This window comes from Peromyscus californicus, unplaced genomic scaffold (genome assembly GCF_007827085.1).
Source record: "Peromyscus californicus insignis strain IS unplaced genomic scaffold, ASM782708v3 Scaffold_16__1_contigs__length_79575227, whole genome shotgun sequence".
Lineage (NCBI taxonomy): Eukaryota > Metazoa > Chordata > Mammalia > Rodentia > Cricetidae > Peromyscus > Peromyscus californicus.
The window spans coordinates 27,231,908-27,244,282 of record NW_026294458.1 but is presented as its reverse complement, the minus strand read 5'-3'; the positions used below and the strand labels follow the sequence as shown (position 1 = coordinate 27,244,282).

The window sequence follows — 12,375 nt, the reverse complement described above, 5'->3', positions numbered from 1 at the left end:
AAAGCTGCTTAAAATAAGCGAATCAGCTGCTAAGTGATTTCTCTCTGTCTTTTTCGTCTACCCTCTTTCTACATGTGCAGCTGATACTTGTCTTAAGAAACATAATATAATCATTGAGAACTAGTGCTTCCTATTTAACACCCAGAATGGAGTGAAAGAAGCTGAGTGGTGAGCTGGAAAAAACATTTCCAAAGCTCAGTGCATGTAACAGGTTAGGGTGCAGAACAGTTATTCTGATTTCTTTATCATCCTGGAAACCCTGGAAAGCCTTGGGAATTGAGAGAGCAAGTGAGAGGATAGCGTGAGAAATGCTTTGCTGTAGCCCAACAAATAACATCCACCTCCTCTATCCAATGCCCTGCGAAGTATGAAACAAACCACGGAACTATTCTGATTGTTTTTTCATACTTGTGTCCAATTTTGTTACTGACAGTGCCCCCCACCCCTTGTAATGAATGGGTGCAGGAAGTCTTGAGTATCCACAGTGAGAACACAAAAATACTATCTCACAACGACCCTACTTTCTTCGTACTTTACTGTGTCCAGAGTCTACCCTTTTTTCCTTTCCCATCCTGTTTGTTCACATTGCCTGTAATGTCAAGTGAATCCTTGAGAGCCCCCCCCCCCCCCCCCCCCCCCCCCCCCCGGTCTTCATCACTCTCTCCTGTTTTGATCACCATAGCTCTAAAAAGGCTAGCATTCTGTACAAAGGCTAGCCATTTAAGTAGGTTTTCTTTCCTTCCCTCCACAACTTCAGGTTTGCCTGACCTCAGCCTCTCAGTTTGCAGAACTGACCCTCCAAATCTGATGTGACATGATAATGATCCTTTGTAACACAGTAACAGCCATAGAAAAGCCTCACAGTAAAGCCTGAGAGGGGAATACCTGAGTAATAGAACTGAAACTCCATGAAGGAAATAGCTCTGAGCAAACCACAGGAATCTGTTTGCTCACAAAATTTATGAATTTTACTCCAAGTAAATTGATAGGTGATATTGCCTACACAGGGCTAGTAAATGTAAATTAACTACAGATATATAGCAAATGAATGCATTTAAAGATGATTTCCAGCTGAAATGTTTTTTGTTTTTTTTTTTCTAGAGACCAAGTTTTTGTTAAACTTAATCCTGACTCTCTTCTCTCTCCAGCAGTAGAAACATCTGGTCGGTTTTAGATTCCCCTTGGATTTCCAACTTCAAAGGGAATTATAAAGAATAACAAATTCATGTACCGGCAGTAAAAAAAAAAAAAAAAAAATCAGAGCAGCAGGAGAGAATGGTAAAATTGTCCTTATTTGACTGCTAGTGACAGGCGCCACAGGCAGAACTATGAGAAAAGACAAGAGCACGATTACCTGTTGACAACCAGAGTTCCTGCAAGGGACTGAATCTTACATGCACAGGGCCATAGCAATCTATCAAGATGTTTTTAATACTGAATGAATAAAATAATATTTAATATATAAAAGGAATTAGTACCGAAGAAATGATTCACATTTGCCTAACAAAAAATTTCATTGAAATAATAACAAATAAATCAATAAAAATTTATTGAAAGAATGACTTGGAGACAATCTTAGAGACCTCCTAGGCTTTTGGGTTTTGATTTAATTTGGAGGAAACTGAATTTTTATTCTAGGTAAGGTAGGATAAGCCCAGAAATAACTTAGCTCCTAACAGATCATACAGCCATCACATCCTGATAAAAACTGCTCTCACAAGTGCTTGAAAAGTAGCTGCTGTTTCTTCCTTGTTCTGGGCACTATCTTGGAGGACTGACCAGATATTGAAGTCTTGTTAGTAGAAGAGGGTTTGATGGAACTATGACATTTGTAATTGTAACTCAATTAACATGCTGTATTTTACAATACTTTATAAATCTGGATTTATTCTTCTCTATCACGATCCTAACAACAAAACTGAAACACACTTTCTAGAGTGCAGGCCTTGATGTAGTCAAACAGGAAAAAATGAGAACATCTAGAGAAAGTTCAATGTTGCCATTGTAATTATCTTTTATAAACAGGCTTTCCTTGCTTGTTTTACAGTGCAGCGTGTACTACAACAACAACAACAACAATAAAAACAAACAAAGACATGATTAACCAATCAACTTGCTTGTGGACAAAGAAAGAAAAATAGTTAAGAGCTAAAATGTCTTTAAATAATTAATTACAAGAGTCTCTACACTTAGTATTCAAAAGTTACACATCTCCATGTCACAAATACATTAGATGGATTCACAGTAGCTATCAAGTGCCCAGAAAAAAATCATTTCTGACAAGATGGCATAGATCACCAACAAATCATGAGTGTTTCCACACTGGAGGTCAAAGCATACAAAAGCAGCCTCACAGGAGTCTAGAGGGTCCCTTTGGAGCAGTCCCCAGACAGAAGGCCATCTCCCAAACCTCCTCCTGTTCTCCTGTAGATCCTGGTCAAGCGGAAGAAATGGGATTCCTCCTCAGCATTCCAGGGGCAAAGGGCGGAGCTAACTATACAATTATCCCCTTAATATCTCCTTTAGCAGGGATGGCACTGCTCCCTTTCTCCCACATGAAGCAGAATCACAGAAGTTATCTTGGTGAGGGAGTAACATAATTCTTATCTTCATGGCAATTGCTCACTATTGTTTAGTGTGTTTTCAATAAGGGCTTCCCAGAAAATATGCCAGGTTCATGGACTAGAGAGATTTAGTAATCTGAACAAACCCTTCCACCTCCTTTTGCTGTGGTTATCAGCATCTTTAGACTTGCAATGAAAATCCTGCCATGATGCAGGGTACTTAAAAGGATTCCTTGCCTTCAGATAAGTAGAATCATTCAATTATAATCCTGAACTTAATTCAGAGTAAGAGGGAGAAAGTGTGGATTGCTATTTTATTCTCAGAACGTTGTTTTGTAGCTGGGTGACATATAAGGTCACAAATACAGCAACAGTGACCAATCACCAGGACCCAAATAGCCACCTATAAGGAAGAAACACCAGCTACTTTTCAGGATTTTAGACAGTAGAGCTTTTATCAGGATGTGATGAGCTTACTGGTCTGTTGGGAGCCAAAGTTACTTCTGAGATGGCTTCTCCTGTTCTTTCTAGAAGAAAATACTATCATTTTATCAATAATAATTATTACTATAGCTGCTATGATGAGGAAGCTTTGGTAGATAACTTGGGTGTATGGTGTAATATACAAACCAGAAAGAATCATGGTTTCTCTTTCAAAAGTACTTCATAGTTCAGGGTTATGACAGGCACATAGTACACATCACTATGTAAGGAAAGGATGTAAATAAATGATCATGATGTGCTGTTAGTATGTGTCTTAAAATATTGATGGGAAAGTGAGTTGCTTAAAATATAGGTACTTGTCAGCTTTAGAATAGTAGAATGGCTTGTTCTCCCTTGTCGTACCTGCCTGAATGCCATGGCACCAGACACACTTCTGCTCCTTAGCTGGTATTTTAATGGTGGGATGCCAAGCCAGACTAGAGTAATAACAATGTTCAGAAAATACAGATGGAGCTGGGCGGTGGTGGTGCACGCCTTTAATCCCAGCACTTGGGAGGCAGAGTCAGGCAGATCTCTGTGAGTTTGCAGCCAGCCTGGTCTACAGAGTGAGTTCTAGGATAGGCTCCAAACCTACACAGAGAAACCCTGTCTTGAAAAAACAAAAACAAAAACAAACAAACAAAACAAATAGATGGAAAGAGGAAAAGAATTTGTATTGTTTACATGCAGATGAGCAATGTCTACAGGTGCTCTGTATGATTGCATAGTTTATTGCTTGTATTATTATTTTCTTTTCTCCCATGTGCTTTTCCTACCAGCTTTGACTGAAAATATTTTGTATGTGTCCATACTGTAAGCCATCATATTTTTCTAGAGATTTAGTGTGATGAAGAAACCTTTTATTTCTTCTCGAAGGGTTAGGCACATCAATATTCTAGCAGCTCACTTTCGAGGCCAATGGAAACTGTGCACCTAAGATTAAATAGACCAGAGTAACACATAAATTCAGTTTTTACGGAGGCAGTGTGTTACTTAGTTACTCACATCCTGAATAGCTGATGAGTGTAAAACAACACCTGTTGGATAACACACTGCTACTGAATAGTCTCTGGGTTAAAATTCAAAGACAGCAAGAAAGGAGAAACTCATAAACAGGTTCTCTACAGAAAGCCCAATCCCAGCAGATGATTTTGCATCTGCAGAGCTCTTTTGTGGAGGATCTAGTCTATCTGTGGAAAACTGGCTTGTAGATGTTGCTCTAAACCGTTTTTAGGACCACTGGAGCAATATACACAGGCATTGCTCTGCAGTGCAGTGTACCATTTCTTCCACTCAGACATAGAGTTGTTGTTGTTGTTGTGTGTGTAGTTGTTTTTATGTATAAAACATGACTTAAACTATTATATAAAAAATCCCCCCTTTCACATTTACGATTCCACATAACTATCAGATGTTTTCCACTCACCCAGAAGGCTTTAAAAACTATAAATATCTGAACAGTATTAAGTTTGGTTTAAGTAGTTTTGCTCAATTTATCTAGTATGGGCTTAAAACAGTTAGAATGGAGTTGTAAGTAGTCAGAGGATGAAATTTTTCTTTAACTTCAGATAAACAATTATATACATTACATGCACATGTTCAGTAATGAAGATAAATAATGCTGCATAAGTCTGCCTGCATGTTATCACCCTAAAATCGAGGCAAGTAAAAAGAAAAAACTCCACAAGAAAAACATTTGCCCCAGAACCTATGCAATGGTATGAACTGTCTCAAGCAAACTGCCCTTTGGTTTGCAAATGTGCCTGAGGAGGTTATGAAACAAGCTGCAGAGATTTTTGTAATCAATTGTTACATATTAGAAAACACGAGGCCAAGACACTGAGAAGAAAAACAGTGTTCCATACAATGATGAGATATATTTATCTGAAACTTTTAAAACATCAACATGTACAAGTGTCCTGAAGGACCTGAAATATTAGCTAATTAGTTAACTGCCATGATATCTGAGGTTTGCTTTAAAACAACAAGGCAATACAGCGGGAAACTGATAGGCCAAGAGTTAAGCATTGAATAAGCTAGATGAGGAATGCATGGGAATTCATTATTGTAATCTGCCTACATTCATGTATTTGAAATATTTCACGAAATAATCTTAAAAAATATATACTTAATTTGAACTTTCAATCATTTATCCATTATTTACTGACTGGTTCATTCACTATTCATATGCAAGAGATTATGGAGATGGAAAAAGCTAAAGTGTAATGCTTTTGTTGGGTATTTTGATTATAGGAATAGTATCTATTTATTTAAAATGTCTATGAAGACTTTGTAACTAAAAGCAAAATTCTTAAGTGAAATTTTGAAAGAAGGAACAAAAATTACTGAGGAATTCTGAGTATGGCATATTCAAAAAATATGTCCTCAGGGGAAAATGAGAGTTAGAAAATATATCAAATAATTATTAATGGTTAGATTTAAATTATAGAAATAATTACTTTAATTTTTCTTCATTTTACTCTTATGTATTTTTCCAAATTATTTTTAATTAACATGTATCATTTTAAAATGAAAATAAATATTTATTCATTAGTGGAAAGATATGTTCTCCTTTCCCTAGGAGATTTCATTTACTAAAACAGAGAAACTGCTAACACACAGCACTGCCCTGTACTTTACATCTTCCTGCCTGTAAATGACATACACTCAAATGCAAAAGAACATCAATTCACGTTTTATCTGATCATAGAAACAGAAAACACTTTCTCTGTGCTGGAGAGGAATAGGGGAGGAAGGTCCTTTTTTGCAAGTCAGCAAGAGTGTGAAATTCTGGCTCTTTTGTGATGAGGTCATTTTGTGATGAATGCGAAGGGAGCAACAAATTAAAGTGACCAAGTAAGGCTGTCCCTTGTGCCTCTAGGGTCACACTGATAGGAAGGAGGTTTATTCTGGGTAGCAAAACAAGTCAAGTGGGGAGTAGGGAGAGAGGGAGTTACAGTCCTAAAGACTGTGGCATTCAGGGGTAAGCTGGATCCACTCAGGGACAGAGATAGATGGGTAACAGGATTAAAAACAATGAAGTGACAACTATGGATTATGTGCAAGGGACATGGAAGGAGTTCCCGCTAGGAAGCTATCTTCATCACCACAAGAGACGATTTTCTTCATTTCGTGCATAGTCATAGAAAGTGCACTCCAGAGTGTAACTTTGAAAGGTTTGGATGACTATGCTGCCCAGGACTAAACAGGCCAGAGAAGCAGGCAGAAGAGTGAGAAGCTGCAGGGCAAGGGTGCTCCTTCCCTCCTCCTCCCCCCTGGAGTATTTTCATCAGTGAATTTCACTGCAGGCCAGCCTCCAGCAACCTCAGCACTTCCAGGCTGTCTCTCTCTGACTTGATCATGACCCACCGCTGTACGCTTTGTCCTGCCATGCTCTCCTTTAGACACCTACTACCAAGACTGTTCAGAGGACACAGTGCTACCCTTTCAGAAATAGTACACAGTCTCACCAGAAGACAGAGCCAAACTTTAAACCTATGTTTACATGAGCTCTGATCTCGGTGCCATTCATTTCCAGAGGTGGACTTGTTTACTCATATACCAATGAGTCTTCTCCCTTTCTTCCTGTGGATATATGCAAGAGTGGCTATGTCTGTTTTTAAAATTCAAAAGAAGCAAATACATTTCAGATTTACAGAATATTATAAAATACAAACCAGAAGTTCAAAGAGACATAAAATGTTTATGAAAGATTTTCTGTGTGTTTTCTTAATGCTAAAATTACTGCATTCTCCATTGGAGACATCAGTGGCTAGCTTCACCTCATAGCTGTTTCTGTTTCTTCAGAAGTTCTTTGGAAAAAATTATCTCTGGAAAGACTTCTAAACAAGCCATCTCAATACTTCCACCCATGCCAGAGGCATTCAAAATGTTTACTAATACTGTGATAATGGGTTCGTATTCTTCTGTTTTTTTGTTTTGTTTTGTTTTTTTTACCAATATCAAAATATATTCTGTTCTAATTTAATTCTTGTGGTGGTAAGCTCACTATAGCCCTTAGATTCACTTTTTATTTGTTTGGAGTTGGTAAATTTGTATGAATACATTTTATTTCTTTGGACTTCAATATTTTGGAACTGCAATTGAGAGACAATGAAAGTTTACTTACCAGGCAGCAATGTTGTATGAAATATTCAATTGTTGATGGTAAAACAGTCTGAAATGGAAAAGGATACTGTAAATGTTGGTATGTATCTTAACTAACATATGACAACATGGTGGTCACAGAAAAATAATACACTTGTTACACTCCTGGGACCCTGATTTGATGATACTTTATAGAAAGTAAAAGATACTTCCCTTTAGGAATAAAAGCAAAATTATACCTCGACCACAAGTGACTTGGTGAGTGCCTGGGTGTTTAACATGATGATTACTAACTAGAGGCAGCCAGTGAATGAATGATCTGGTAATCCTTTGTACACTATGTTGAGAAAGTTAAGCTTTACAGTTAATTATTGTGGTCTGCTTAATAATAATCAAACTATTGTGAACCACAAGGATTTGCAATTCCATTTGAATTTTACTGTACTTTTCATTAAACATTTTATAGACTAGACATCAACCAAACCAAGTAATCCAATTAAAAAGTGGGGTACAAGGCCGGGCGGTGGTGGCGCACGCCTTTAATCCCAGCACTCGGGAGGCAGAGCCAGGCGGATCTCTGTGAGTTTGAGGCCAGCCTGGTCTCCAAAGCGAGTTCCAGGAAAGGCGCAAAGCTACACAGAGAAACCCTGTCTCGAAAAAACCAAAAAAAAAAAGTGGGGTACAAATAAACAGAGAATTTCTTAACAGAGGAATCTCAAATGGAGAAACATTTAAAGAAATGTTCAACATCCACAGCCATCAGGGGAAATACAAACAAAAACTACTTTGATATTCCATCGTACATCTGTCAGATTGGCTAAGATCAAAAACACAAGTGATAGCTCATGCTGGTGAGGATATGGAGGAAGAGGAACACTTCTCCACTGCTGGTGGAAGTGCAAACTTGTACAGTCACTATGGAAATTAATATGGCAGTTCCTCAGAAAATTGGGAGTCGATCTACCTCAAGACCCAGCTATCATACTCTTAGGCATATTCCCAAAGGATGCTACATCTACCACAAAGATATGTGCTCAATTTTGTTTATAGCAGCTTTATTCATAATAGCTAGAAACTGGAAACAACCTAGATGCCCCTCAACTGAAGAATGGACAAACAAAATGTGGTACATTTACAGAGTGGAGCATTACTCAGCTGTTTAAAAAAATGACAACATGAAATTTGAAGGCAAATGGATGGAACTGAAAAGATTATCCTTAGTGAGGTAACCCAGACCCAGAAAGACAAACGTGATATGTACTTACAAGTGGGCATTAGTTGTTAAGTAAAGGATAATCCTGCTACACCCCACAGACCTAGAAAGGCTAAGTAACAAGGAAGGCTCAAGCAGTGGGATGCATGGATCTCCCTGGGAAGGGGAAATAGAATAGAATTTTTAGATGGACTGAGTGGGAAGGATTGAGGGAGAAAGTAGTGGGAGAGATGACTAGAATTGGGGGGCATTTACTGGGTGATGTAGAAACTTAGTGCAGTGGAACCTCCCTAAAATCTAAGGGAGTGACCCTAGAGAGTCTGCTAGTAATTGGGGATATGGAGCCTGAACTGGCCATCTTCTATAACCAGCAAGACTCCTAGCAGTTGGTCTGGGGCATCAACCCAGCCACTATACCTTTGACCTACAATCTGTCCTGCCTGCAAGATCTTCTGGGGTAATGGTAGCAAAGAACTCGTGGGAGTGGCCAATCAATGACCAGTCTAACTTGAAGCCCACGACATGAGAGGGAACCTACCCCTAACACTGCCTGGATAGCCAGGAACCAGAAGCAGGACAACCCAGAGGCCCAGGATAGAACCAAACATGACTGGCAACAAAACAAACAGTCAATGAAATGATTTCTAATGATAGTCTGCTATACTCATAGATTGGTGCTTAGTCCAATCGTCATCAGAGAGGCTTCATCCAGCAACAGATGGGAGCAGATGAAGAGACCCAGCCAAACATTAGGCAGAGCTCAGGGAACCCCATGGAAGAGGGAGAGGAAGGCTTGTAGGGGTGTGAGGGGTAGAAGACACAAGGAGAACACAGGCCACAGAGCCAAGTGAGCAGGACTCATGGGGACTCAGAGAGACTGAAGCAGCAAACATCGACCATGTTATGGGTCTGAGTGTGGTCCTTTGCATGTACCTTACACTGGTGTACCTTGGTGTTCCTGTGGAACTCCCAACAGTGGGATTGGGGGGGTGGGTGGAGTCTCTGACTCTTTTGCCTGTGCTTGGGACCATTTTCCTCCTACTAGGTTGCCTAGTCCAGCCACCAACCATACAAGGGTTTGTGCCTAGTCTTACTGTAACTTGTTAGGCCATGTTCTATGGACATCCCCGGGAGGCCTGCTCTTTTTTTTTTTTTTAAAGGGAAACAGAGGAGAAATGGATCTGGGGGGAGAGGGGAGGCTGGAGGAGGGACAGGGGGGAGTGGAAGGAGTGGAAACCTGTTGGGATATAATGTATGAGGGAAGAATAAAACATTTTATAAATAAAAGCAAACTTGTCTTCCCTTGCTTTGGTGTTTGTTACTCATGTTCTGGATGGAAGTCTTGTGCAGTGACGGGGGAGAATGAGCTATGGACCATGTATTCAAGCTTTCGTGAGGTAGATTACTGGTCAAGGGCTCCTTCATGACTATGAATTAATGTATGGTTTTTCAATTCCAGGGCAGGTAAAATAAGCACAAATGTGAACTGAAAGCTTTAAAATTTTTATATTAAGTTACAAAATCATAGAATGAAATCCAAATTAACATTTAAACATCTTCATCAATGGAGCAAGCAAGTAAGTCTCCGATGTTATATTATCTACATTTTACAAACTGCTTGCCTAACAGTAGGCATGTCTTAATATTTCCACATGGTTTTCCTTATCAGTTGTCTTAAGATTCAGAAATCACAGGTGGTTTTCTCAGAGGTCACCCTACCTACAATACTAGCGCCATAATGACAGCCTATAGAAGACACAACATAACCAAACGACTCCAATCATGATTCAGAAAGACCTGGAATTTGTCAAGCCACAAGCAAGGAGACTGGACATGACAGAGTCACTTCATAGGAAAGGACCTACATATATAAAGGAAATACAAGAGTAATTATTCAGAGGACATAAGAAAAGACAAAATTCAAGGAAGCCTGTGGTAGAGTGTATTTGAAAGTCAAAACCTTAAGTATTTATATTTAACACATAGGCAGATGAAATTTAACGAAGATCACCAAGGTAGCTTGCTAAACATTAGTTGTTTTAAATGAGCCTATGCAGCAGTGATCACTGAAAGGAAGCCCTAGGAGAGATGTAAAATTGCCTTCTGAGATTTGATGCTTTTATAAAGAATGAGAGTAACCAGCCAGTCAGCTCAGTTGGTTAGATCACAGCGCCAATAAAGAGTAAGAGTGGGCAATAGGACTTCTCATGAACTAGGATGATGTCTCCATTGCTAGAACTGAGGCTACATTTCCAGCTCCTTCTCACCCTTTCTCTGCCTGGGTAGTACTGTGGGACAGCCAGTGAGTCTCTCCCCAGGGCACCAAAACAAATATTTACGAAGCTGATACTTTGCACAAGGCACAACTAGGTAAGTGATTTTGTCTGAAAAGATGTCGGTGACTGAGGATTTTGTTCAAAAGTTAGAAGGTATCTAGCATTGAGAAGAGAAATGGAGTTGAAAGGGTTGTGCAGAATTTAAGAAATATCAGAGAAAAATCAAAATTCTCTTCTGCTTTGCATGGCACAGGAAGAGAAAGTTTAAGTTTGCCCACCTTGCTTCAACCTGGACCCAGCATTACAAATGAGAAAGTACACACAGCCTATATGCTCCCAGGGACTGTGATGACAGCTGACGGGGCGGTTGAGCAGACGTAGTTGCCATAAAGTGAACTTTTAAATCCAATCCTGCCTACCTAGGGTTCAGAGTGTGAAAACCCACCAAGGTGGATATGGAAGCTATCTGACACAAGGAGGCAGGAAAACGTTAGGCTTTTCTCTCTGCCTCCTTCCATAACTGGACGTCTACAACTGTTTTTGATAATGGAGAAATGCTGACTCCCCTTAATGTTCTAGTTATTTAGTTTTTAAAAATTCATTTGAAAATCAGGGTATTCAGAATAAACTCCTGTATACAGAAAACCGCACATATAGAATAATACATTGGTTCCGGATACTATTTATGTAAACCTTGCATTATAAAGAATGTACTTTATGTTTTACTGAAACACAGAAAATACTTTTGAAGCTGCTCTGTGTACCAGGCACAAGGGAAGTACTTCTGCTTGGACAGCTAAGTTAATGGCTGAGGTTCGTGCAGCACTACTGTCACTTCTGCCAACAGCAACAAACAGAGATGGGGTTGGGTATTTTTTATAATGTGGTACAAATATGCATAATTGCATATTGGAATTCAAGATCGGCTGTAATAGACTTAGAGGGGTATGTAGAAAAATATGTGTGAATATAATTTTCTGGCTAAACACTAGACTGTTCTGACCAATTTTCATGTCAATATTTTTCCATAAGCAATTCTCTGAGTTACAGATTCTGTACAGAAGGAAAAGAGTTGGAAGGAAATGTATATATAATATTGTTTAAAATATTTACTAGTTTAGTCATGATTCATTTTAAAACAACAAACCCTGTGTAATCATAAATGCAGAAATACAATAATGCCAATAATCTTGATCACTCAGTTGTTACAATAAAGATCCCTGTACTTGTGCAATGAAACCTGAAAAACCAGGCAAAATATGCTTGCTTTGATTTTTATTTTTGCATGCTCCAGTTTTCCGTACAAAGGAATTTTAAATTATAATAGCTAACCTATAAGAAAGTACATACATTTTGGCATAGCCTGAATTAAAAAATAAAACATGATAATAAGGGAAAAGCATACTTCATGACAGAGTATGAATTTAAAAAAAAACACAATAATAAAGGAAAAACATACCTCAGATCTTTAGTAAATCTAACTGATTGCTACTTCACGGCTTTAATATCCAGAAAGAAAGCATGAACTAAAAGTATGATACTGATTAAAAATGTAAGAAGCCGAATTCATCCATAGTTTGTGTTTGCATTGTAAAGACCATGTTTTCTCTTTCCCACCCACCTTTCACCATCCCTTCATTTGGTTAAGCCTACAGGTGATTTAACAGATCTCTACCGTGGCCAACGTTGCCCTCTCTATTACTTTATATCCACTTTATAAGCACTGGATAGT

The 12,375-nt window shown here is 38.8% G+C and overlaps 1 protein-coding gene across 12 annotated transcripts in view; it reads right to left on the bottom strand.

Annotated features, from left to right (window-relative positions):
• The window catches only part of Zbtb20 (zinc finger and BTB domain containing 20), a 786,974-nt gene that overhangs the window by 351,296 nt on the left and 423,303 nt on the right, over positions 1–12,375 (bottom strand). For all 12 annotated transcript variants that reach the window (XM_052740705.1, XM_052740707.1, XM_052740708.1 and 9 more), the window contains one exon: positions 7,177–7,224. The gene's annotated coding sequence lies outside the window, so the exon portion shown is untranslated. The remainder of the gene's footprint in view (positions 1–7,176; positions 7,225–12,375) is intronic.